Source organism: Bos indicus, chromosome 13 (genome assembly GCF_029378745.1).
Source record: "Bos indicus isolate NIAB-ARS_2022 breed Sahiwal x Tharparkar chromosome 13, NIAB-ARS_B.indTharparkar_mat_pri_1.0, whole genome shotgun sequence".
Lineage (NCBI taxonomy): Eukaryota > Metazoa > Chordata > Mammalia > Artiodactyla > Bovidae > Bos > Bos indicus.
The window spans coordinates 34174517-34200234 of NC_091772.1; the positions used below are offsets into that span (position 1 = coordinate 34174517).

Sequence of the window (25718 nt, forward strand, 5' to 3'; positions counted from 1 at the left end):
CTGGGGGAAACCCTGTTAAGGACTCAGACAAACATATTTCCCAGACTCCTTTGCAGCTAGGTGGGGGTCATATGTCTCAGTCCTGGCCAGTGGGTTGGAGGCAGAAGAGACATGCATCATTTCCATGCTAAGCCCAGAAAACCCACCTCAACCATCTCCACCATCCTGCTGCCCTGTCTCCTGGTCACATGCAGAGGATCCAATAGATGATCCCAAAGCCAGAGAGAATGGGGGAACCCCAGTGGATGGACCTCAGATTCCTGATCAACTTCATAGAAGCCTGCCTTCCTAAGTGTCTCAGATTGTGATAGAATGAAAAACGAAACTCTGTGCTAAACCAGCTCAGATTTTTTGCTGCACCAAGCATTATTTATCCGACATAATGCAGGCTCTGAACGTGTCCTAGAGAAAGCAGCTGAGAGGGTGACGGAACCTGGGATGGGCGAGGGGAGGCAGAGGTGGCAAATACATTTAAAGGGATGCTCGTGATGTCTAGGTGATATGTGGTCTCCCACTCACCTAATGACCCCTCCCTTATCAAGGCTTTTATGCTCCGGATGAACCTCTTTGAGGCTGCCCAGTTACCCCTCACCTCCAGCCAGCTGTCAGGGTCTATACAGACAGCCAAGGAGTTATATTAAACAGATTTCAGGGAGTTCAGGGTCTGAAAGAAATTAGCCTAGGCACATCGCTGCCAAGTAAGTTTGTCTTTTTTTGAAGACAACATTGGCAAACAAACACAAGCCACACTGTTTCTCAAAACCTGTGTCTTCACTGCCATTGAATTCATCCACGGTTGACTGTTGACAAGTGGAGGGAGGATTGGCGAATGGACATCAGCTTAATATCAATTTTATTTGGCTTAGCAAGAATTTTTTGTATATGAGCTCTACAGAGTTCTTATTCCAGAGATTGCAGTCATTTTAGATAAATACTTTCATGCAAAAGATTCTGCCAGATATTTTTCTAACACATGAATAACCTGATCTGAACAAATTCATTTCTGATGATCAGATATTACCTCACTTTTGTATTTTTATTGTGACAAAATATACATAGCACAAATTTACCATTTTAATAATTTTTAAGAGTACAATTCCATGGCATTAATTACATTCACAGCGTTGTAAGCCATTATCACAATATATTTCCCAAACTTTTTCATCATCCCAAACAGAACTTCTCAAAACAATGAAAGCATAATTTCCTCTTCCCTCTTCTTTCAGTCCTTCATAAACGCTAATCTATTTGCTGTCTCTAAGAATTTTCCTGTTCTAGATATTTCATGTAAGTGGAATTACAAAACATGTGTCCTCTTGTGTCTTATTTTACATAGCGTAATATTTTCAAGGTCTATCCATGTTGTATCATGCATCAAGCATTCTTTTTTATGGCTGCATAATATTCCACCATAGGCATACCGATTGTTTATTCATTCATTTGCTGAAGGTCATTAGGTTGCTTCTGCCTTTTGGCTACATTTGTGAGTAATGCTTCTATGAACATGGCTGTATAAGTATCTCTTCCAGTTCCTACTTTTCAATTAGTTTGGGGTATATACTGAAGAGTGGAATTGCTAGGTCATACAGTAATTCTACACTTTGCTTTTTGAGAAACTACCAAACTGTTTCCCATGGTGAATCTGCAAAATTAAAAACCCAGATTAAAGAAAAAATGTAGAATAAGGCTCTCATTATCCATGGGGATGCCTGAGTGATGAGAGTGCCAGCTGGCCCTGGAGCCCTCATTAGCACGGAGCATGTATCTCTCGGGTCAGCTCTCTGTGCACAATCACATTAAAGACTTCATACCTGAGTGATGCCTAGATACAGAGGTAAATTGCCAAGAAGCTGATGAAGCTGAGAGCCCCTCACTTGCAGTGGCTCCTTCCACAGTGCTGGGAAGGGCCCTTACAATGTGGTCATTTTTAAAAATTTTGCTAACAGTAAGATATTTGAGCTCAAGTCAGTTAAGACCACTGACTCCTTTCAGTCCAACTTCCCCTTGTATTGGGTGGTGTTGGGATGCCTGTGGGCATTTGGAGGAGGTTGGTGATTTACTCTGGAAGCCACTGAAAGAAGAGTCCCAGTTTTTCAGTCAAGTAAGTCTCCAAATAACCACTGAATGACACTGCAGTAAGCTAGGCTGAGAGGCTAATGTGGTTGAGACCTGGTTCCTGCCCTCTAGGAGCTTCAAACCTTGCCTGGGGTGGAAGGGGAAGCAACACTAAACACACATTAATATTTACAATAAAAGTCAGAACATGCAAAATGCCATCACAAGGCGTGATGGGTCCAAAGGAGGGAGGGATGACATGGAAACAGGAGTCAGGAAAGCATTTGTGAGTAGGGTCCATTTGGAATGGGCCTGAAGGGGAACATTTCCCCCAGCAGAGAGTGGACTAGTGGGAATCAAAGTGGGAAAGGCAGGAGAGCCCAGGCTCTAAAGACATGAAACTGGAAGGAAATTTGGGACCACATTTTAGAGCAGGGGTCAGCCAGTATTTTCTATAAAGAGACAAATGATATTTTAGGTTTTCCAAGCCGTGTAGGGCCTGTCACAATGACTCAGCTCTGCCATCATAGCATCAACACAGCTATAAACAGTATGTAAATGAATGGGAGTGACCATGTGCCAATAAAACTTTATTTACACAAATAGGCATCAGACCAGAGCACCCAACTAAGGAAACTGGAGACCATGAGAAGCCACTGGAAGTCTGTGAGCAGGAGAATGACATTGTAACATGACCAAAGGTATGTATTTGGGAAAGAAATCTGGCTATAGAATAATACTTGAATTGGAGGATGTAGAATTAAGCATGGAAATAACTGTTGAGGATGTTAGAGTGTTTAGGGGCAGAGACTGGAAATTTTAGGTCATTGAGAGCAGAAAAAGAAAGCTGGCTTGATGGGGCATGGGGTCTTATTGGGGAAGAGAGCTGGGTTAAAAGGAGGCCTGGGGGACTGGGATTTTGAGGTTGCAGGCAAAGTTTGTGAGTGATGGGATGAAGGGATTGGGGTTTGGATGTGTTTCTGGTTGACTGCCATGATGGCTCAGTGGTAAAGAATCCACCTGCAATGCAAGAGAAACAGGTTCAATCCCTGGGTAAGGAAGATCCCCTGGAGGAGGAAATGGCAACCTACTCCAGTATTCTTGCCTGGAAAATCCCATAGACAGAGGAGCTTGAGGGCCTGTGGTCCATGGAGTCACAAAGAATCAGAGCGACTGAGCATGCCTGCCTGCACATGCCCTGGGATGGTCTCTGCACTCTGAGTGGAGTGGTGGGCAGCTCATGTCAGATGGCTGAGGCTCCTTTGTGCCACCCATGGCCACGTGGAACACGGTTGCTGTGGGCTCCATCCAGTCTAACCCCCAGGGCTCCCAGCAGACAACACCCGACTCTATGTGAGTCTGGCCAAGCCTGGGCTCCAGGCAAGTGCTGCCCGGGATCCCTGAGCCCTGAGACGTCTCGGAGGACAGCCAAGGACAGCCAAGGTCAGCCAGGGCAACCCCATCAGAGGCAGGTGGAGGCCATGCCAAGTTACCCTGGCAGCTGCGTGGGTGGGCTAGATTGCTTTCTAATTACATTGTGCTTCAGACAAGACAAAATCGTGTCTCTTAAAAAGCATGTATGTGGAGTCGGGGTGCATCCAGAGAAGGTCAGGCCTCCTGGAAATCGGGAGCAGACAGTCAGGTTACAGAATTCATTTGCATCCCGGGGACTCCATGTGCAACCCCGTGGCCCGTCGGGGACGCATTCTGGAGGAGCGAATGCATTTAAATGGAGCGGGTGATTCTGAAAGAAAATGTGCCATTTCACCGCGAATATCTCATCATTTCTCCCTGGAACTTAATATAATACCCTCCTGGAAAAATCATCTAAAGATTGGGCTTTTGCCCGTGTCCTATAGCAAACCCTCTCCCTGCTGCTCTGCATGCTGAGACAATTTAGTTGAAAAGGAGCCACCTTAGAATTTGCCATATTTCTGTTTGACAAAGAGGCAGTTTACTCACTGGTTACATGCTTTCTTGCTGAGACATGAACATTAGGTTGGCAGATATTGAAAATACTATTTTGATACTTCACGCACTTTCTTGGGAATTTATTTTAGAAGCAGAGTAATAAGAGAAATCTTCCTGACTTAGAAATATAAATATGATGCTACCACTTGGGGTTATTTATTTCCAAGGCAATCAATGAGGAAGCGTTAGAAAATATATTCAGAGTGATTTCAAACCTGATTTCAGTCAAGTGAGTAATCTTTCCATTTTCTTTCCATATGTTACATGATTTAAAAAAAAAAAAAGATGAAATGGTAAAGAATTAAAAGGCACTCTGGAACTAAGACCATAAATATGAATATAAGACTGTCTATTTTTTTAAGGAATGAAATGGCTTTAATTATGCTGAAACAAATGTTGATAGTGAAGCTAAATACTGTTCAGCAAAATGATTTTGTACATATATATATGCATTCTTTTTATATTCTTTTCCATTATGGCTTATCACAGGATATTGAATATAATTTCCTGTGCTATACGGAAGGACCTTGTTGTTTATCCATCCTATATATATTAGCTTACGTCTGCTAACCCCCACCTCCCACTCTATCCCTCCTCCACCCCCACCGCCTTGGCAACCACAACGTCTGTGATTCTGTTTCTGAGTCATAGATGAGTTCATTTGCGTCATATTTTAAACCCTACATATAAGTGACATCACACGGTATTTGTCTTTCTGATTGACGTCCCTTAGTATGATCATCTCTAGGTCCATCCATGTTGCTGCACATGGCATTATTTTATTCGTTCTATTCCATTTATACATTTATACAATTCCATTGTATATATACCACATCTTCTTTACCCATTCATCTACTGATGGATATTTAGGTTGCTTCCGTGTAAATAAATTATAAATAAAATACTTACTAAAATAGGCTATTATAAATAGAACAGGCACAATATTTTGAATACAGCTGGTGGCTCCAGGACTTTAGGAAACTCTTGCAGTTGTTTTCCAAGCTGAAGGGTCAACCAGCTGGGATCCGTCTCTTCAGCCTGGCCGCAGGTCTAGATCAAGTCCAGCCCCAGTTATTATAGGGCTCAATACCTGAGTTTCCATTGTACTTACACACCATGGGCTTTGCCTGTATTTGTTGGCAAAAGGGTTCAGAAGTGATTATGAGAAGGGGTTACATGTGGGTCCTTCACACTAGGGCCATGAAGGAGAGCAGACTTGTGGAGGTGCTCGACCAGTTAAGTCAGGCACAGAGAGTGAGAAATCACAGGGCAGAGAAACCCTCTTTCTGGTAAGATCCTCTTCCTGGACTATGTTAAAGGTTATTTCGGCTGGGGTTGGGGGGAACTTGGTGGAATGGGTCAGGTGGGTGGATCAAGAGCAGATGCTACCTAGAGACCCAGGTTGGCCATGGGCCTGTGGATACCTGCCCTTGAAGGTATTCATCAGGAGCAAAGGTTTGGAAACCAATGGCCATGTCCTTGTGTCTATAACCAGGTACGTGGGACTGGGTCTCCTGATCGAGTCAGCTCCTTTGGGCTCTGCGGGGGGTGGGATGGCTTGCAAAGTTCAGGGTGAACTGGACGCAAACTTAGTTTTGTGTGCTATTGACCTTGGTGTGGAGACAGGCACCTTCCCATCCATGGAGCGTCCTTGTCTGCAGGCCTGCTTTGCTGATGATAGACTCATCCACTGATAAGCCCGGCAAGGCGTAGCCTAGGTGACACTGCCCTCATTTCCCTGCGTGGCCCTTTGGTGCCCTCCTAGATGGCGGTGGTAGTGGTTTAGTCACTAAGTTGTGTCTGACTCTTGCAACCCCATGGACAGTAGCCTGCCAGGTTCCTCTGTCCATGGGATTTCCTCTTCTTTTTTCTGGGACCCAAGGACCCTCCTGCTCTCAACCCCTCCTTGCCCCTCCCCACCACCAATTGCCTACAAAGCTTAACCTCAGGCAAGAATCTGCATATCATTATAATCTTCGTGGGATGTTTTCCATCTTCTCCTCTTGGCAGAGTCCTTGGTTCAGATGGTAGAATTGAAAATTTTGTTTCCCATTTGAGGGTTTCAGGCAGCAAACTGGCAGAGGAGGACATGTAAGGAACATGTCTGCATGCAGATGGCAGCTCAGCTTTGGCCCTACTGTATCCACACCCTGGGCATACACACTTGGCAATATTTGGAAACATGAGACCACAAGATAGAAATGTACTTATTCTTAGAAAAGACATTTGGATGTGAAAAGCCAGTTCATCTGTGCATATCTGGGTGAATTATATGGCTTGAGCCACAGCACATGACGTTCAGTAGCTGAAGACAAACGGAGATAATTCTGAAGTCACTCTGAGCAGAGACGAGGTATCTGTCGCACTGTGGGTAACAGACACCTTCAAATGCACTCAGCCTGGTTCTCTTCCAGTTCTGTTTCAACCTACTTTCCCAGCCCCAGTCGACACGGCTCTCGCGGCTGTAGCCTGAGAAAGGAAGTGACCCTCTGAGATGAGAGGGTTTCCCTAGTGACATCCATCCAGCTGGCCACAGTGGGGGCTCGTCTGGGGCCCACACAGTCAGGCCATCAGAATGTGCCAAGATCAGCAATAATAAGGTCTTTGCACAGAATTCCTTCATCATGAGGGGAAAGCAGGCTGGACTGAGACAGACCTGAACCCAGCCCTCGCTTCTAACATCTTCAGCCAACGGAACCGAACTACACTCAGAGAATACTCTGACTGAAGAGACAGAAGGAGAGACAAAAAGAAGAGATAAACCAAGGTCATGGCTGAAAAACTTCAGATACTTTTGCAAATCAGACCGAAACAGCTATATCAGCTAAAAGGTCAAAGCATCTTATAGGTAAAGTCCCAGTGGCTTTGGTGCTGGAAAGTGACTCCTGCCAGAAAGCTCCATTCAGATCTACAGAATGATGGCTTTTATCTATTTAGTCCTACACCTCCCAAACTTTATCATCATTGTCTTCTAATTGGTCTTGATGCCAGGCTCAAGGGCCTAATGAAATCAGCAAGCACAACTCTGAACGGAAAGAAGAAAACCAACTTGTGTTTGGCATTTGATAAAATGCCTGTCCTAGAGAAGATTCTTGACAGCCCCTTGGACTGCAAGGAGATCAAACCAGTCAATCCTAAAGGAAATTAAACCTGAATATTCATTGGAAGGACAGATGCTGAAGCTGAAGCTCCAATACTTTAGCCACCTGATGCAAAGAGCCGATTCATTGGAAAAGACCCTGATGCTGGGGAAGATTGAAGGCAGGAGGAGATAGGGAAGACAGAGGATGGGATGGTTGGATGGCATCATTGACTCAATGGACATGAATATGAGCAATCTCCGGGAGATAGTGAAAGACAGGGAAGCCTGGCATGCTACAGTCTATGGGGTCACAAAAAGTTGGACACAACTTGGCGATTGAACAACAGGGATTGGATATGGAGCTCTAGACCTGCTATTGCTGGATTTTTCCCACAATGGATGGCTCTGCAGCTGGGAGGGAGAAATTACCATCTGATACCCATGGGGGCTCCCTGGGTTCCTCCAAAACAGACAGAGAAGGTCTGAATATACTGACCTTGGAGAAGTGACTCTCCACCTCCATTTCAAACTGTCCTCTACTTGATTAGCTTCAAGAAACACATGCTTACCAAAGATTAGGCCAGGCATCAGGGCTGTAGCTAGACAGAATCCCTACACTGTCTAGAGCAGAGGTCCCTGACTTTTTTGGCACCAGGGATCAGTTTTGTGGAAGTTACTTTTTCCACGGACCAGAAGAGGAGTGGTGGCTTCAAGGTGCTTCAAGCACATTACATTTATTGCGCACTATATCTCTATGGTTATTATATTGTGATATATAATGAAGTAATTATACAACCCACCAAAACGCAGAGTCAGGAGGAAGCCCTGAGCTTGTTTTCCTGGAACCAGATGGTCCCATCGTGGGGTGATGGGAGACAGTGACAGTAGGGTTTGCACCCCTGATAGTCTAATGCCACCACCAGTCTGATAGGAGTCGGAGCTCAGGAGGTAATGCGAGTGTTGGGAAGCAGCTGTAAACGCACATGAGGCTTCTGTCGCTTGCCCACCACTTGCTTCCTGCTGTGCAACCTGGTTCCTAACAGGCCATGGGTCAGTACCAGTCCATGACCTGGGAGTTGGGGACCCCCAGTCTAGATAGTAAATACTGTATTATGATAAATGCTTCATTATAGTGTGATAAATGGTCTTGTGGATGGATGCACAGAATAGGGATACCCAAGGGCACACAGCAGAGAGAACTAATGCTTGTCAAGGGTTGAAGATAGCAGGGGCTTATAAACTAAGAGAAGGCAAGTTCCCTCAAAAAGTGGGACAGTCATCTTGAAAACTATGAACGAATCCATTTTCGAGAGGCATTGCAGGATCAGTGTTAGGAATATGGGTTTTGAAATCTGGATGAGTCTGACTCTGTCACTTGTTGACTGATGAATTTCAAAGCCCCTAACGTCCTTCTACTCCCCTTTACAACGTGACTTTGCAACTCCTCCAGTCGAGAGGTAAGAGTCTGCTTCTTTACTCCTTGCATCTGATTTTGCCATGTCGTTTTCTTTGTGACACAAGCAGAAGCTTGAGCACTGGGCTGTCCTCTCCTTGGGTTCCTGGGACCACCACAGGCATGTCCCAGCAGCCTGTTGTTGGATCAGAGACTATTAGATGCGGCAGAGCGCTCAGGTTTTTTTGTGAGCCCAGCAAGACTCACGGTAGAATCTCCCAGCTCAGTCCACCCAGTTGCTTGCCCACAGACTTCTGAGCTGAATAAATGATTGCTGCTGGTTATAGAATAAAAAGGAATTGGTACAACAACAAAAGAGACTTATGCTTGTCCTACCTTTGGAAGGGGAAATATTTGATGGGGTTGGAGAAGTGGGAAAAGATGTCTGCTCATTTAGGGAGATGGGCTGTGCTTTTTGTTATTATTACTGAGGGTAGGGTAATGGCTCCTCTGGCTGGGGGACTACCCTGGCTGCCCAGAGATGCTTGCCGATACTCCTCGACCATTTCCGTTGTCACATGGACCCTCCACCAACTTGTGCTACAAGCTGATTGTCCTGACTTTATATTCTCAGTCTCCCTACTGGTGCCCTGGACCACTTGTGTATAGGACACACTCTGTGTGTTCATTAAACAAAACGACAACAACAAAAATACAGCTTGCCTCTCTTAAAACTCTGCTATACCAAATAGGAAGGAGTTGAAGCTTACTTTAGCTTTCACAGCAGATGTTTTTGCATTCATTTTCCCCCCGGGGAGGAGAGGAAATGCAAATTGTTCATTTGAGCAATTTCTATCCCTTTTGGATGGCCCCATCCTCTCTATGAAATGTGCGTCGCTCCTCAACCAAATTGTATGGGATCATCTTTCCAAAAGGAGAAAACCTAGTTTGCATGCTTCAAATTAGAGAACTGCATTAAAGCGTGTGGAAATCAGAGATGCACACCACCCTGGTCCCAGCCAACTCGGGCCTTCAGGGAGGATGCTGCCTGATGCTTAGTGGTTCCGACATCCCAAAGAGGTGGCAGGAGATCTAATGACATGTCTAAAGAATGTATAGCTCATTATGCAATGTTTTGAAATTGTTAGTGGAGCATCTTTCTTAGGCAGGTGTATTAGGGATGAAACTTTCAAAGCCTCTCTACACAGGCTGTATTCGGGCCAACTCCCTGGTATCAAGAAAGCGGAAGGAATGTGAATTAAGTTTTCCTTTTTTCAGCACAAAACCACCTTCTGCAGCCCATCGGCTGGCGCTGGCTTCCTCACCAGTTCAATTTCCCTGGAACTCTGAGGCCAGCAGAAAACTCCGGAAACTGAAACCAAGAAACCTCCAGAGTTCCCAGAGGAAATTGGACCACCCGAACCTTTCTAAAAATGGGTGATCACTGACCAAATTACAAGTCAGGATGAGGGTCTCTGGGGCATGAATTTTTCTGAGGTTTCAGAATATTTTCACTGGACTGAGAATGTTTGGACTCAGGTTTTTGGTTTTCTGGATCAGGAAAAATATCTGGGCCATTTTCCCCTCAGGAGAACAGAGCAAAGGGACCACGACTGTCCCGAGGGCTCCAGGGCAGGCAGAACCCTGCTGCCCATCCAGTACCAGCCGCTCCTGACACTCCATCCTGGGATGCTCACTCTGCAGCTACTCCCTGGGCAGCCACGTCGCTGTCATTTACTGCTGGGCTGGCCTTCCAGAAGCCCAATCCCATGGACTTTTGATGACAGGGATTTTCAGTGTTTGGCTAGTAAAGTTGCACTGTTTTTCTCCAGTGGATAAAAAAATCCTGACTTCCTTTGTCTCTAATTAAAGACAGATGGGCAGAGGATGACTCGCCTCTTCATTTTTTCCCTCCGTGTGAGCGTGTGGCTGAGGGCAATCCACTTTGCCTGTCACCAATTTGTTGGGCAGCTTTAAACAGGTCACCGATCTCTCTGCAACGTGAGAGACACACACACACACACTTCTCTATTGGGTGTCCTGTGCTCCTTCCCTGTTGGGTGATATTTAGCACCTGTAAAAGTGCTCTGGAAGCAAAGCCCTGGGTTGTCAAAATGCCCATTCATCATTATAAACAAATTTATTCCCTAACACTTGTGATCTTTAGAACTAACTGGAGTAAGTGCAAAAAAACCAAAAATCTCTTTGAAATAAAAGGGAGGAGGATGGAGTAAAAGTCTGGTCCACACAGTAAGTTAACAACACCCTGGGACTGCAGGTTTTTTCCTACCTGAGAAGCTTTAACTCTGCAGGTGCAGAAGCATGAGGAGAGTGAAGACCTTCCCAGATCACCAAAAGGCAAACTATTTGCCGCCACTTTGTGCCTTTTCCCCCCCCCGAAATAGGCATCAGCACGAGTCATCGTTCTTGTGCAGCAGGTGTAGCTCGTGCCCGGGTGATCCTTCCAAATGAATCAGTGTTTAATTAACATCTCCAGGCAAGAAAACTGGAGTGGGTTGCCATGCCCATCTCCAGGGTATGTTCCCGACCTGGGGATCGAACCTGCGTCTCTTACGTCTCCTGCATAGGCAGATGGATTCTTCACCACTAGCTCCCCCTGGGAAGTCCTATATCTCCATAAATCTAGGGTAGGGGGGCGGCGGGGGGAATTAACTGCATTGGGCCTTCCCTGGCAGTCCAGTGTTTAAAACTTCACCTTCCATTGCAGGGTGTGAGGATTTGATCCCTAGTTAGGGAGCTAAGATCCCACATGCCTCGTGGCAAAATAAATAAATAAATAAAACAGAAGCAATATTATAACAAATTCAATAAATATTTTTAAAAATGATCCACATTAAAAAAAACTTTAAGAAATAAGAAAGTGCATTACTTAAGGTATTACAAATAAAAAAATAGAAAATGAGAAGTAAAAGGGGAGAGCCTTTCAATGTTTTTAAAATATATGTGTCCCAAAATGTTGACGATAGCTGCCTTAGGTATTTTGGTAACGATCCTTGTCAGAGTCTAAAAAATGAGCCATCCTCGTCCGTATTACTCACCAGAAACATGCTCAAAGCTTCTCATGTTTAATACACTTGGAAGAGAGTTCACCCACCTGCTAACAGAAGCCCCCAGAAGAGGGTCCCTGGGGAGGACGGAGGAGTGACCATGATGCTCTATCTTCCTCGAGTGGCTTTTTGCTTTTCTCTTCCGGAAGGAGTTCAGAAGCAAAGAGGAAGTGTCTTTTCTGTCCTCGAACACAAGGAATCAGGACTGAAACCTATCATAATTCCAGTCCCTTGGACCCATGCCCCCGCCCCCGAATGAAACCATGCCAGCCATCGCAGACCTGCTCCACTGCTGCAAGGGAAGAGAGAAGAGAAGCTGGAAGAGAGGGATCAGAAAAGGGCCTCCTGCTTCATCACACACTGAGCCTGATCAGGTTCTTTGCAAATCACCACCGAGAAGTCGCTGCTCTGGGAAGTGCTGCTCTGCCATCACTCATGTCCCTAAACCTAGGACGAGTATGGCTTTATCAGGGTTCATCTGGTGCTTATCACAGTCTTGCTGATGGCCGTACATACTCAGAAGACCCTGAAAACCAAGAGCTGGCCACCCCCATGAGAACCGCCCCAAATCCCAGTTTCCACCAAAGGAGATTAAAGCAAAGAGCTGTTTTTAGGGACTGTGTGTGTGTTTGTGCACGCTTTTGTTTTTTTAAACTGTTCAAAGAGTCTGTAGGAGGATTTTTGCTCAGAGCTCTGGCCCTCCAGACAGCCCAGGGCCCTCCACCACATCCTGCCTCTCCACTTCCTCCCCCTTTTTCCCAGCTCCAAGCCAAGCTGGGAAGTCTCTCACGCCCCTGAGGCTTGGCGGGAGGAAGCCTGAACTTGATACAGCTGCCTTTCCTGGGGCCTGCGAAGCACATTGATCCCTGGGTCTGGGCTGCTTTGCTTGCCTATTTTTAGCCTCGTGCTGTAGACCTTTCTGAGGGCTCAGGACATGTCTCCATTTGGGCTGGGCCATGCCAGGGAGGGGTCCCCGTGTGCTGCCAGGGCTGTTGGACACCTGAACAGGGATCCACGCAGCAGTTAAATGTGGTTTGTTTTAACGTCAAAAGGAAGAGGAATACACACCCTTCACCAGCTCCCTCCCTGTCTCCCAAGAACAAAGGTCTGAGTTGCCTCTTCAGCCCAGCGGCAGGCCCTAGAGGGTAGTTGTGGATGCTTGACTCAGGTCACACCGCAGAGGCAGAGGGGCAGGAACGTCCCACGCAGGACAGCCAGTCACAGATCAGGTCAGAGGGGCAGGAATGTCCCACGCAGGACAGCCAGTCACAGATCAGGTCAGGCTTGGTCAAGGACCTGCCTCCCCAGCCTGTCCTCCATCCTTGTCCCCTGTGTCAGGCAAGCCACCCTCCCCACCACATGTCCTGGCTTCCAGCCTTGGCACCCACTGCTTCAGCAGAGCTGAGCTCGCTTGTCTGCTCTGCATCTTCAAGACCCAGGGCAGACCCCACCACAGCCTCCATCGCCTAGGAATGGTTGATGTGTGGCTGTCACACCCACCCAACAGGGTGCCTTGAGGGTGACCATGTCTGCTCACGTTATTTGCATGTATGCCTGGTGGTCCATGCCTGAAGGGAGAGTGTGTGGTCTTGAGGAAGGAGGCGTGGTTTGGGGCCAGCATATGACCCCACGTAACAGGTTCAGTGAAAGCCGAGCAACTGAGCCTGCACACCACAAAAAAGATCCTATATAATGCAACTAAGACTTGAAACAGCCAAATAAATAAATAATAATTGTGAAATATTGAATATACCATTTCTGACTTGTCTCCGTGCATGCTAAGTCACTTCAGTTGTGTCCAACCCATTGCAACCCTGGACAGTAGCCTGCCAGGCTCCTCTGTCCATGGGATTCTCCCAGAAAGAAATACTGGAGTGGGTTGCCATGCCCTCCTCCAGGGGATCTTCCCACCCCGGGATTGAACCCACATCTCTTAGGTCTTCTGCATTAACAGGCGGGTTCTTTACCACTAGCGCCACCATCATTATCACCCAATATTCAGGCAGAATGTCATATCCAAAATAATCAGACGTGACACTTAGAAATGAAAAACGAGCTAGAATTCACAAGCTGACATGAGACAAATAATCGCCGTTCAACCCAAAAATGACATCCCAGCAGTGACCCTGCAGTATTTACACCAGAGCTTGTCATACTAACTCTTGGACGGGGTGGGGGCAGGGCAGGCGTGGGTAGCTGACAGTCACCAGGTGTAACTGCAGAGCCAGTGCTAGGAGGTGGGACTTCTGACCAAGGGAAGAGGTCCAAAGACTAGGTAAGTTCAGTATGAGGGCCCCTGAGCCTGGGACAAACTGCAGCAGAGATGCCCTAACCAGAGTCAGCATAAGAACAGGTGTCCAGCACAGGCCTGACCCAACGCTTGGGGACGGGCCCTCAGGAGCCTGTGTCACCGCTGACCCAAGGCAGCTCCTGCCGCATGGGTCAAGAGGGACTCACGGCTCCACTGCCCCACAAGGAGGCACTGAGTTCTACAGACTTCTGTTAAGATCACTAGACCCATGGTTCACCACCCAAGGGTGTAATCAGAACTATCATGGGAGTTTTGTTTGTTTGTTTCAAAATCCATGTCAGGGCCTCCCACTGAACCTGGAAAGCTAGAATCTTGGATGAGACTGGGGTGAGGTGGGCAGACATGTGTGACTTTAGAAGGCTGCCCAGGTGACTTAGATACAGCACCAGCCCCAAGGTGGGCACCTTCTCAGCCCAGCAGTTTGAGGTCAGAGACCCTGGCTTTGTGAGGTTTTATTGAAGTAGAGTTGATTTACAATGTTAATTTCTGCTGTATAGCAAAGTGATTCAATTATATATATATATATATATATTCTTTTTCATATTCTTTTCCATGGTGGTTTATCATAGGACGTTGAATATAGCTCCCTGTCCTACACAGTAGGACTTTGTTGTTTATCTGTTCTATGTATAATAGTTTGTACCTGCTAATTCCAAACTCCCAGTCCATCCCTCCCCTGCTCCTGATCCCCCTTAGTGACCACAAGTCTTTTCTCTGTGTCTGTGCGTCTGTTTCTATTTCATAGGTAAGTTCATTGTGTCATATTTTAGAGCCCACGTATAAGTGATGTCATGATATTTGTCTTTCTCTGCCTAACTTTCTTCACTCAGTATGATAATCTCTAGGCCCATGTATGTTCTGCAAATGGTGTTATTTCATTCATTTTATGGCTGAGTAATATTCCATTGTATATATGGATCACATCTTATTTATCCATTCATCTGCCAATGAAGCTTGTTGCCACATCTTACCTATTGTGAACAGTGCTGCTGTGAACCTAGGGGTACATGTATCTTTGAATTATAGTTTTGTCTGGATATATATGCCCTGGAATGGAATTTCTGGATCATATGGCAGCTCTGGATTTCCCAGGTAGCTCAGTGGTAAAGAATCTGCCTGACAATATATCTGCCTGACAATACAGGAGCTGCAGGAGGACTCGGGTTTGGTCCCTGGGTAAGGAAGATCCCCTGGAGGAGGAGGCCTGATCCCACTCCAATATTCTTGCCTGAAGAATTCCATGGACAGAGGAGCCTGGCGGGCTACAGGCCATGGGGTTGCAAAGAGTCAGACACGACTAAGTGACTGAGCATGCATGGTAGCTCTAGTTTTGGTTAGAGACCACACATCTTCATACGTAGTACAGTTCCTCTCACATCAAGACCTGAAATGATATTTGTTGACTGAATGAACTAATGTGTGAAAAAAAATGAACAAACACTCCCAGTGACCATAAGAATTATTGATGATGCCAACAAACACAGGGCAAGACTGGAGTTTCCCACAATAGATTTTAGACCCAGTTGTACGTTAAGTCTTCCAGTTACCCACTCAGAACAACAGCTAAATGTGATAGCATTAACGTGTACTTTATAGACTAGTGCAGTTCGGCAGTATATGGTATTACTGGGCAAAATGAGGATTTGTATGAACATCGCAGAAGACAGCATACAACGAAAGAAAGTTCTCCACCTAACTCACAATTAATTATATCATCTGAGGCTTCATTCTGGCTTTGGAAACAATGGGAACCATAATTACATGTCTAAAGCCCAAAATGGAAGCCCACAAGTGTTTGACAAGGGGAACATAAGGATGATGGAGTGCTTTACCCATCAGCTTGACCACAGAGCAGCCCTGGTGAGTCACGCTTTCAGGCCGCAGTAGGATTTCTCATTACCCGCCATTCTTCTCAGTAAGTATATTGAGCTCGTGGCTACTTGATGGATGTGACTTTGTTTGTGAATTCAGGCTGGCCTGCTGTCTTCCTGGACCTGACTCTTATATAGAATAGCCATGCAAATTAGCATGGGCCTCGGGCCAGGAAAAATTAATCCAGGCTTCAGTGCAATCAAGTAAAAGGTGTCAAAGGGCAACAAAGAGGGGGCTGTGCCTGGGGCCAGGGATGCTCACTTTTACAGGTTTCTCTGCTCACCACCTGGTGATTGTGTTTTTAGTTTTTTAAAATTTTGTGACTAGCAAACTGGCAAAAATGTAAGAGAAGCCGATGGAAGTCTTTCTAAATCTGTATGAGATGTGATGGAAGTTCATGTTGAAAGTGCGATTAAGGCATTCAGAGAGGGCGTCCCCAGCATCAGGTCTAAGTGGGCCTCCAGGCTGGCTGCCTGGCCTCCATCTCCAGCACCCGGCCATGCCTGGACAGCGCTCTCCACACTGGGCTGTTTCATTTACTTGGTTTGTGATGGTTGTCTGTCCCCACCATTGGACTGAGGTCCTGGAGGCTAAGGATCACATCTGTCTTGCCTTCCTCTGATTCCCAGCAAGTGGCACAGGCACTGCAGGAACACAGGAGATGCTGGCGATGCCCCCCAGCCTTCCTCTAAGGACAGCAGGCTCCAGGGTTGGCCAGGTCCACAGTTCACCTCGTACCTGACCTTCATTGAACCCCCTGCTGGCCAGCAGCTCTTGTGTTCTGCTTAGGTCCAGGGTGTCTTGAACACTCACTAAGTTTTCTTTTAGCCATGCCGGCAAGATGCTAGGTGAAACACCACCCAGAGAAAACAAGACAGAATGTGAGCAGCACAGGCAAACTGGAGAAGGAAAAGCAGGGGCTGGGGCGAAGCGGGGTGTGGATCCAGGGAGTAGATGGTCAACAGAGAGCCAGGTGGCAGGCCAGGGTCCCAGAGGGGCTGGAGGTGGAGGGCAGGAATCAGCCTAGACCAAGCATGTGGTGATGGAGACCCAGGCACAGTGGTACCCACTTCACAGGATTCCACTTAGAGGCCTGCTGCAGGGGCAGAGCCCATAGTAAGAGCAGTAACTGGTATCTAATGGACTCTCAGTCCATGTGCAGAGTCTCCTCCTGGTGGGAGTAACTGACCCAGGTCCGGGACAGGTAATCGTCAGAGCTTAGAGGTCAGAGCAGGGAGGATTTGATGGCTGGGATGGTATTATCTCGAGAGAACCAGCAATGTCCCAAATCTCAGTCAGTCCCCCGCCCATGAGGTTTGATCTTGTATGTGGTATCACCAAGGAACAATGGCAGAGTGACAACCAAAGCACACTGTTATCTCCTGGTGCCCCCAACAGAGTGCTCGCTCACTATTTGAGCTGGGTCAGAACCAGTGGTCTCAACCAGTGGTCCCCACCAGTGGTCCCCAACCTTCTTGGCACCCAGGACCAGTTTCGCGGAAGACAGTTTTTCCACGGATCAAGGGAAGGGGTGGTGGTGGTTTCGAGATGACTTGAGCTCATTACATTCATTGTGCGTGCGCATGCCCAGTAGCTTAATCGTGTCCAATACTTTGTGACCCTATGGGCTGTAGTCCACCAGGCTCCTCTGTCGATGGAGTTCTTCAGACAAGAACACTGGAGTGGGTTGTCATTTCCTCTTCCTGGGGATCTTCCCGACCCAGGGATCAAACCTTTGTCTCCTTGCATTAGCAGGCTAATTTTTTACCACTGAGCCACTGGAAAGCCCACATTTGTATTATTATGTGCACTTTATTTCTATCATTATTACATCAGCTCCATCGCAGATCATCAAGCATTAGATCTCAGAAGTTGGGGACCCCTGGTCTAGATCAAAAGCTACACAACACAAAGACCTCCTCCCCCACAAAAATATGTAAATAATAGAATTAGCAAATTAAGAATGTCTGTAGGAAGAGTGTGGGCACGTGAAGGCAGCTGAGTCCTGGATGAGGTGATCAGAGGGGCTGCTGCCTGGGGCTATGCCCTCGGATGATGGCAGCCTTTGAGTGTCGTCATCCTTCAAGCATCTCTTCCTTGGAGAAGAAGGATGTCCCACAAGGAAGTGGCCCGGCCAGGACGCAGGTGAACAGGCAGAAGCGTGAGGACATGGGAGGGGAACCATCTGCCCCTATAGCAATTGTAGTAATAACAATAATGATGATGATAAATATTTAGATCTTATTTGCAGAGTGCAATGAAATGTACTGTTTAACCTTTACAGCAATCATGTTGGTAGCTGTTCTTTGCCTTGAGATAAGCAGATTGCTTTAGTGACTTATCCAAGACCGTAAACCTAGGAAGTAGCAGAGACAGAACTCAATACCAAAAGGGCAAAGCCCACCAGCTTTCTGTCCACCACGGAAAGCTGAATTAATCCCTCTGGGTAACGTGATTTAGATATAAGGCAGGCCTGACACTGCACCAGTCATCCCAGCCAGGCCCTCTCCTTCCATCACTCGTCCTTCTAGGCATCTTCTGCTGACTCCCAGGAGAGGAAATTTTCTCTCTGGCTATACCTTTCCAATTATACATAATGTAAACTCTTTCTGGGAATTCCCTGGTGGTCCAGTGGTTAAGAATCCACTGCAACTACTGAGCCCAGGCACTGCAGAGCCCATGAGCGACAGCTAGAGAGCCTGAGTCCTGCAACTACTGAAGCCCACACGCCACAACTAGGGAGTCTGTGCACTTTAACAAAAGGTCCTGCATGACTGAAATAAAGATTCTACATGCCACAACTAAGACTCGACACCACCAAATAAATAAATAAATATTTTTTTAAAATAAAATCTTTCCAACAATTGGTTAATTCTTAAATGCTCATCACAAGTACAGGATTTATGGCAATAGGAACCATCTAAATATATTGTAGCTTGTTTTAAATAAAACAGTATATCTAGGTGCCAGGATACATAGAGCAATGAAATGGACCTTGGAATATGGTTACTTATTGCAACCAAAAGATGTCACTTCAAATTACTCAGTGAAAACATGGATTATATAAATAATGATAGAATAAATGATAAGATAAAGGAAAACTCAACTGAATCTTTACCTTAGTCTTTACCATCAACATACAGATGCATCAAAAATTTAAGTATAGAAGTACAAAGCCATGAATGTACTGGATAAAAGCTATGACTATTTTTATAATCTTGGAATGAGCAAGGGACTTTTCCATCCCAAGATTATATTGATATAGCACATAATTTTAAATCTCATGTAGCAGAAAATTACAAGAGAGAAATAATGAACTGGGAAAAATATTTGCAAACTGTATAACAGATTGAGAGTTAATATATTTACTATACACAGAGCTCCTACAAATCAATAAAAGGAAACAAATAGCCCAATAAAAATGGGAAAGGAAACACACAAGCTTTTTTAAGCTACAAAAGGGTATATTTTATTTACTTATTTACTTTAAATTGGAGTATAATTGCTTTATAACGTTGTGTTAGTTTCTGCTGTACAACAAAGTGAATCGGCTACACTTATACATATATCCCCTCCCACTCACCCAGTCCCACGCCTCTAGGCCATCACAGAGCACCAAGCTGAGCTCCCTGTGCTATATACAGCAGCTTCCCACTAGCTATCTATTTTACACATGGCAACCCACTCCAGTGTTCTTTCCTGGAGAATCTCAGGGACCGGGAGCCTGGTGGGCTGCTGTCTATGGGGTTGCACAGAGTCGGACACGACTGAAGTGACTTAGGAGTAGCAGCAGCAGCAGTGTATATAAATATGCCAATGCTAGTCTCAATTCGTCCCACCCTCTCCTCCCGCTTTGTGTCCATGAACCTATTTGCAGGGCAGACACAGAGAACACATAAGCTTTTAAACAAAGAAGAAATATCTAACATGAAAATATACTCCATCCTTACTAATAAGCATAGTTACACAAGTAACTATAGTGTATTTGTGTGTGTATGTTTACCTATCAAATACAAAGAATAATGAGACTGAATGTTGCTAGCATGCTACAGAATGGGTTTTTGCATGCACTGGTAGTTGGCATACAAAATGGCATAACTTCTGGAGGAAAGTTTAGTAATATACACCCAAATTTAAAATATACATACTAAAAAATAAAATAAATAAAATAAAATATACATACTTACTCTTAGCCCAAGAATTCCAAGTCAAAGTATTCATTTATTTTTACTGTGGTAAAAGACATATATTATAAAATTTACCATTGTAACCACTTTAAAATGTACAGTTCAGAAGCATCAACTACATTCACATTGTTGGGCCACCATCACCACCATCCACCTGCAGAACTTTTTTCTCCTCCCCTATTGACACCCTTCACCTATTAAACAATTGTGTTCTTTCTGTCTCTAGTAATTTGACCAAAGAATTAATCTGAATGAGAAATTGCATTAAGAGCTACATATATATGCACAAAAGATGTAAAAGATGTCATTCAAAAAGCATTTCTTGAGGACCTACTGAAGGTACACTAGGTAATAAACCAGATAGGCCAGGTTACCTGACTTACGCACAAGTCATGATCAAGAGAAGGTACAGCATGAACAAGTGCATAAAGAATAGAGCATTAAGTTGCCATTAAGTTTGAAGAAAATGAACAGGGATTTCCCTGGTGTTGCAGTGGTTAAGGATCTGCCTTGTAATACAGGGGACGCCGGTTTGATTCCTGGTCCAGGAATTAAGAGCCCACATGCTGCAGAACAACTAAGCCCACTCGAGGCAACTATTGAGCCCTCTGGAGCCTATATGCTACAACAAGAGAGTCTGTGTGCCACAATGAAAGATCCAGAATGCCTCGACTAAGACCTGATGCAGCCAGGTAAATAAATAAATACTTAAAAAAAAGTTCTCTCAAGCACTATTTATAAGAACCAACAAATTAGAAAAACTAAACATCCAAGCAACATCTCTGTGAAGGTGGAGAATCCATCTGGCCAGATGTCATTATGTGCCAGTTTATTACAGACCGCAAGAGACTTTCTCAGAACTAACTCCCTTAATTCAGGGTTTTCTTCTGTATTTTCCTGGAGGGCAAGAGTTTCCAACATTTGGGGGTAGAAAATAATGTAGCAGGGGTCCACGCCAATGCTGCTTTATTCCAAGAAGGAATGCATGGATGACAGTTTCAAGTGTTTGATGTCCAACCCCTCCTAAAACTGTAACATAACAGCCGGCAGATGAAGAGGCTGATCTAAATCTCCTTTCTGTGGTTTTACTTTTGTTCTGGCAGACTGAGCAACACGAAAAAAAAAAAAAAAAAATTACAGCGCGTGCATGGGAAACATTCTTCCCTTTTTTCTTGAGTAACGGACACGTTGGAGAGCCAGCGTGAGTAAGGGGCGACGGCTTTGCTGTGATAAATGCAAAAAAGCATCCAGGGCCTGGCCTACCCTGAGCCCAGGCAGGAAATTCAAGGGTAATATAACACTTTACCGTTAAGTAATGCCATTGGAATAAAACCATGTTTGGGATGACTTTTGGCTCTCACTTGGAATTTCTGTTTCATTTGCTTCCAAAAAGAACTCTTCTCCCATAAAGTTCTTAACTTGCATTTCAAAAGTTTTTGTAGCTGTATAAATAGGATGTATGCGAACTGGCCTTGAATTGAAGCTGTATGTCATAGAACACGCAGAAAAACACATCCAATCCAGGACCTCGGTTTTCAGGATGGACTCCAGGGCAGCAGCTTCGAGCAATGGAAGTGCAATTCACAAGTTAGAGACCTCACTCTGCCCTCTGCTAGCAGTGTGACCTTGCGTGGATTCTTTGACCTTGGAGCCAGTAAAAGAGGAATAACAATAGTACCCACTCAGAGGGTTTTTTGACGATAAAATGCAAGAATATGAAAGGCTCAGTGCTAGCCTGCCATACAGCTTTTTCCTTCTTTCCTGGGCTTCATAACTGAGCTGGGCATGACTAGCCTCAGCGTAGAAAAAGACTAAAATGGAAAACCAGAATTTATTTTTGTCTGAATAACTTGGCCATGGTTGGACTGTTTTTCCCTGTTGGTTTTAAGCCATATTTCTCCAGTGCTGCCTCCTAGGCTGAATTTCTGCATGATTGAAACACCATTTTCAGTTTCAGAGGAACTCAGGTGAACTGAAGCATCTCTGCATAACTCGGATGGTGCAGGAATCAGACTCACGGGACAGACTGGTGAATCTGCAGGTTTAGCTGGGAGAAGACTGGGGGTGAGGGTGTGGGGAGTGTCTCCAAACATCTGAAGGGTAATACCATGTGAAATAGAAATTTGATTAATTCTCCATGGTTCCATAAGTGGAGGCAGATTCCAGTTTTATGGATAGAAAACCTCTTTTTAAAAAAAATCAGATTGTCAAGGAAAGATGCTGTCTTCTGATGTAAGGAATTCCAGAGGGATCCTATCAGGGAGTAGTTCTTCACATCCCAGGAGTCCTACAGGGAATTCTACATCAGAAAAAAGCTGAGTAAGCACCCTTTCAGGTTCTTTTCAGGTCGGGGAGGCTGCAGTTCAGGTAGCTACAGACATGCAACATTTTGCTGCAGGCACTTAAGGAAGCAGCCCTAGGAGCTGCAAGGCACGTACAGGGGCTCACAGACTGAGCTTATGTGAGAATTTCAACCTTTCATAACACAAGTGTCACGCCACATTGCGGGGGGAGGAGGCGGGGAGCCTTTAACCCGCTAGAAAGGAAAACGTTCCTAGTTTAGGTATCATATTTTACAGGTTCCATCATATTTTACAAGTTCCTGTAGACACAGGGACCAAATGAAACTGAACCACGATCTTGGGCATCAAATTACACTTCACTTTTACCTTTTCCCCCTGTGATTCTGACATAAGTGATTAAAAATGAACCCGAACCTTTGACCTACCCATTTGGTTTTGTTCTTTTTTTTCCTCGTCTCTCTGTTCACCTGCAAACCTCCGCTAGTCGTTTCATAGAGCTTTGGTCAACTGCTTTCAACAGCTAGACATTAAAGCCACTGAGGGCATAAACAGGAAGCTCGTGTTTAGGTGGGAGTTCCTAGGAATTTTATACCACTGACCACAGAGGCCAAGAGAGAAAGGAAATAGGAAAAACAGTGTAAATACCTGGGTGACTAATGACGCGCAGCTCAGCTGGCTTTTCTGAACACTTAACAGGAAGTCTTTCCAGGGGAAACACCCTGCACATTTTTCGGGACCCCGCGTGGCACTGAAGGGCCGTATCGGGGCGTTTGCTGGTAACCCAACAGACTCTGCCCACGTCTCCAAGACGCCAACTCGATTTGCATGCGTGGTGCAAACCGCTCGCCGAGCGCCAGGCTCCAGGTCTGGGATTGCAAAGGCTTGGAGGGCCACCCCCTTCCCGGTTCACACCGCGAGCGCCTAAGAGGATTTAGAATCAAGTGGGCACATTTGCAGGCCTCGTTGTGAAGAGGCAGCTGGAGCGCGGCGCAGCCCCCCGCGCCCCAGGGCTGCATTGTCCTCCGAGGGGCCGCCGCCAGGGCTCCTTTGTGCGCGGGGCTGGCCCTGCCCTCCCGCCCGGGGCCCCGCGGGCCCCCTCCCCGACCTATCCCCCCAGCCCCCCACAACCACGCAGACGGCTCCCTCCGGCCCCCGACCCGCCGGCTGCCGCGGGCCCCGCGCCGAGGAGCAGGCAGGGCGGGCAGGCCATCTGCACCGAGACTGACTGCGGCCCCGGAAGGTCAGCGCCCCGAGGATCGCCGTCTGAACAGCAGGCCACCCGGGCCTCCCAGCAACACAGGGACATCTGCTCCCCTTCATTCAGAACCCGGGTTCCGATTTCACCAACTCCCCCCACCCCCTACTCCCCGCAGACCCGGGCTCCCAGGAGTGCAACGGGAACGGGAGGGGCCGAGCAGACGCGCCGCCCGCCCCCTGCTTCCCCCAGTCGGAACGGGGCAGCTGAGTCCGGCGTGGCGGGGAGGGGCTCACCCACGTGACCGGGTGACGTCGTGCGGGGGAGGGGTGGCCAGGCCAAGGGGTGGCGGGGGGTGGGTCGCAGAGACTGCGACACGCAGGTGCGTCCTGCGTTTGCGGAGGGGTTGGACCGGGATCCCACCCTGCTAGGGGAGATCGGGCAGCTCCGCCGCCTACTCCCCTCAGGACAGATGGGTTTAACCGTCCGCCTCATCCCTGGCTGGGAAGAACCAGTGAATGCGCGGGAAAGTTTGTAGCGAGCAGAGGCAGGCATTCCTCGTGCGGGGCTCCGGACCCACAGTTGTAGAGCCAGCGGTCTGCGGGTAAGGCCAGACTCTAGCCTGGATGGTTGACACCCAAACTCGTCCTGCCTTTTCTGCTCTATGTTTGGGCGAAAAGATGGAAGGATGAAAGAATTGCATTTCTGTTGTGTTTCCACCGCTTGATCATAAACCCCCTGAACACAGAAACGCTGAAGTCTTATTCGTCGTCGTCTCCTCCGCCTCCTGCAAATATTTCGACTTTAGCGTGCAGAGGGGTGCGGGTGTGGTCCTTATGACGTTTGAGTGTAACTGCTGTCCTTTGTTATTTGACAAAAACCAGGGAGAAGGAAATGGCAACCCATTCCAGTACTCTTGCCTGGAAAATCCCATGGACAGAGGAGCCTGGTAGGCTGCAGTCCATGAGGTCGCTAAGAGTCGGACACGACTGAGCAACTTCACTTTCACTTTTCACTTTCATGCATTGGAGAAGGAAATGGCAACCCACTCAGTGTTCTTGCCTGGAGAATCCCAGGGACAGGAGCCTGGTGGGCTGCCGTCTATGGGGTCTCACAGAGTCGGACATGACTGAAGCGACTTAGCAGCAGCAGCAGCAGCAGGGCATTGTGGGACTTCCCAAGTGGTGCTAATGGTAGAGAACCCGGCTGCCAATGCAGAAGACAGAAGAGACACGGGTTCAATCCCTACGTCAGGAAGATCCCCTGGAGGAAGGCATGGCAACCCACTCCAGTATTCTTGTCTGGAGAATCCTATGGACAGAGAAACCTGGTGGGCTACTGTCCATAGTGTTGCAAAGAGTACAACACAACTTAAGCGACTTAGCACGCTTCAGGCGCAGGACATTGTGGAGAATAAAGTGTGGACGAAGGGAGGTGTTAGTTCGTTGTTCCTCCCTCCTGCTGTCTTCCCTGCTTTTCTTCCTTCCACAAACATTTGATGGAGTGTCCCTGTGAACTGGGGACCAGGCAGTTGACTAGATCTGGGAAGTAAAGAAACATGACTCCCAGGCTTCAAGGTGCAGCCATTCTGCTGGGGGACTGTGCACAGGAAAACAGCCAACCAGGATTCTGGGTGACGAGTGCTATTGACAGGAATAGGGGATCCCTAAAGCTTAGCTTCTGGAGAGGGAAGGGGTCTAAACAGATGTGGGAGGGCAGGTAGTTTACTGGGAGAAGCTCTGTGGCTGACACAGTTCCCTCTGCGGATTCCTTCCAGGTGTGTTTACCTCCTGGTCAGTTTTTAGGCCTCGGGTGAAATGTCACTTCGGTGGCACCTAAGATAAGGTTTTCTTGTTAAGTGATCTGCCGTACCTGGCACTTTTTTTTGTTTTGTTTTCATATTCATGGCAGGTCCAGTTGGGCAAAGTTCATCATCCTAATTCAACTGTAAGCTTCTTGAGGCAGAAACTGGCCTTTTATTCATAGGCAGAGTCTCCATACCCAGCCCAGTGTTCCCTAAATATTTGGTGGGCTAATGAATAATCAGACTTTCCTTAAGTTAATGAGAAACTTGTTCCTGAAGTTTCTTTTTAAAAAAAAAAAAAAAAAACAACTTTAGTATTTTTATTTATTTATTTTTGGCTGCCTGGGTCTTCGTTGTTGGTCTCCAACTTTCTCTAGTTGCTGCAAGCGGGGGCTACTCACTAGTTTCAGTGTGCATGCATTCTCATTGTGGTGGCTTCTCTTGTTGCAGAGCACAGACACTAGGGCGCAAGTGCTC

General features: G+C 46.6%; 2 long non-coding RNA genes across 4 annotated transcripts in view; one reads left to right on the top strand and one right to left on the bottom strand.

Moving 5' to 3' along the window:
• Window positions 1-25718, top strand: part of LOC109568125 (uncharacterized) — a 66707-nt gene that overhangs the window by 21597 nt on the left and 19392 nt on the right. The window contains exons 3-4 of one of the 3 annotated variants that reach the window (XR_011570033.1): window positions 2662-2756; window positions 10091-12191. This is a non-coding gene — a long non-coding RNA (uncharacterized lncRNA). Of the gene's footprint in view, window positions 1-2661; window positions 2757-10090; window positions 12192-20460; window positions 20595-25718 lie in introns of those variants that run through there. The other 2 variants (XR_011570032.1, XR_011570031.1) reach the window with 2 other exon arrangements.
• On the bottom strand, window positions 19954-23325 carry LOC109568024 (uncharacterized). Its single transcript, XR_002182179.2, has 2 exons — window positions 22888-23325; window positions 19954-22238 (listed from the first exon to the last, which is right to left on the bottom strand). It is a non-coding gene; the product is annotated as an uncharacterized lncRNA (long non-coding RNA).